General features: G+C 51.9%; 1 long non-coding RNA gene across 1 annotated transcript in view; it reads left to right on the top strand.

Annotated features, from left to right (window-relative positions):
• Positions 1-546, top strand: part of LOC115937609 (uncharacterized) — a 438489-nt gene extending 437943 nt beyond the window's left edge. The window contains exon 10 of the long non-coding RNA XR_014139292.1: positions 191-546. This is a non-coding gene — a long non-coding RNA (uncharacterized LOC115937609). The remainder of the gene's footprint in view (positions 1-190) is intronic.
• The last annotated feature ends 1311 nt before the right edge of the window (positions 547-1857 follow it).

The raw sequence follows: 1857 nt of genomic DNA, 5'->3' as shown, positions 1-1857 counted from the left end.
GTCCCCGAGTCCCGCCCCGTCCCCCGCCCTCCCCTCCTGTGCAGCGTGGCCACGGAACAGACGAGCTCACCCCTGGCCTTGCAACCTCCTCCACCGCCTGGCCCTAACTTCCCATCCCCTCCGCCTCCTTCCTGCTCCGGCTCCTTTTCCTTACTCCCCCCTCCCCACACTGCCCCTCTCTTCCCGTCAGAGATCAGTGAAGAGGAGGCTCGATTTCTCACGCGGGCCCGGCCGTTTGTGTGGCGACTGCAGAACTGAGGGAGAGATCTCGGCCCGACCCAGGAGTCCTCGAGCTCCCGCCGCCTCACGCGCCCATCCGAGCCTTCTGGATCAACAAACCCCTCTTTCAGTCAATAGGAGCTTTGTGAGCTAAGCCGCAGACGCCACAGGGCCTAGAAGGCAAATAAATGTGGTTATTCAACGTTCTATCGCCCTGTGTGGGATTCAGGAAATCCAATGACGGTTGCCCCGGCAACAAGAACACAACTTCCGGCCGGGTGCGCAGGCCTTGTTGTCTGGTGCACGCGGGGTTGCCCCCGACCCCCTCACGCGCGGAGACAATGCGATCTGGCAGCCTTACACTCGCTGTTGGAAACCGGACGGGGTCCTCCTAAAGCCGGCGCTTCCAGATTTAAAGCTGTTTTCCAGCAATTGGTTATAAAGGCTTAAAAAAAAAAGGCGCTAACATAATCTCAGATGCATTTAAGTGTGGGGTGATTCAGCAAGACGGACCCAACTTCAGAATCTGGAGACACGGAAAGGCAGAGCAGGACCTTCTTAGAATGAGAGTGGTCAGGATCAGCCCTGCCTCCTGCCTGCACTCTCCGATGTCCCTAAAGAGAGACCAGTGCCACCGTGCCTGGGAGCAGGGATTCTGACACCACCACGGCTGACCAGTCTACTGTCTAAGTGGCTATGGGAGCTGAGGCAAGGTTACCTCTTCTGTGCCTCAACCTCCTCATCCGTGAAATGGGGATGTGGCGTTGGTAGACTATAGGGTTATTCAGTTCATTTGGCTTTGGAGCAGAGAGTATTATTGGACCTCTTGGCAGGATTTACTGATGACAGCACTTAGCTATTTTTCATGACCCACTTGTAATTCTGTGCCTGAGCCAAGATCAGAATTGGGACATGTTACATACGCACTACCTTGAGTTAGTTCTTTTTTTTATTTTCTTAGCAAACCGTATTTCTTTTTCCACTCCTCGTTCCTCCATGAACTCTAATTAAGCCCTCTCCCATCTAGAGAGCAAGACAAGGGTGAGGTTTTGTTTTTGAAAAGACTCACAAGCTTGTATGGCAGCAGGTTTTTCCACAGTTTGACAGCTTCAGTTCAGCTCGGCGTGGCTGATTTATAAGACACTGAGCTCATTGGCTTTATCCTCTGTTCTCCCCCAGCCATTTTTCAATCGAGTTGCCCTGGCTGGAAACATCTGAGAAAGAAATTTACCGAGAGATGCACAAACAGCCTATTCACATTTCATAATTTTCGGGAGCCTTCCCTGGAGGACCCGGGGGAGCCTATTAACGCAAGCACAACCCCTGGCCCGTGTCCCTGCACCCCGTCACCCCACTCACTGGTCCCAGACAATACCCGGGTCCCCTCCAAACTCGGCTTCTTTGACTCTAATGCTAAGTGAGGGAGCTAACCCAGTACATGCTGTTCTCAAATCTTGCCCGGCCTTGCCTGTGACAGCGGGATTAGACAGGGAAATATGGACAGAAGGCACCCAATGGATTTAGTGATTTAATTGTCTGAGCACTTAAAAATTCAGGATTAATGCCACTTTAAGTGTGGCTGCTCCTTTCTCATTAACAGGAATCTGTTTAAAATAATTCACTTGAATAAAGACCTAA

Source organism: Leptonychotes weddellii, chromosome 12 (assembly GCF_054177405.1).
Source record: "Leptonychotes weddellii isolate Sample4059 chromosome 12, ASM5417740v2, whole genome shotgun sequence".
Classification (NCBI taxonomy): Eukaryota; Metazoa; Chordata; class Mammalia; order Carnivora; family Phocidae; genus Leptonychotes; species Leptonychotes weddellii.
Note: the sequence above shows the minus strand (reverse complement) of the source record. Positions and strands in the feature narration are given on the sequence as shown.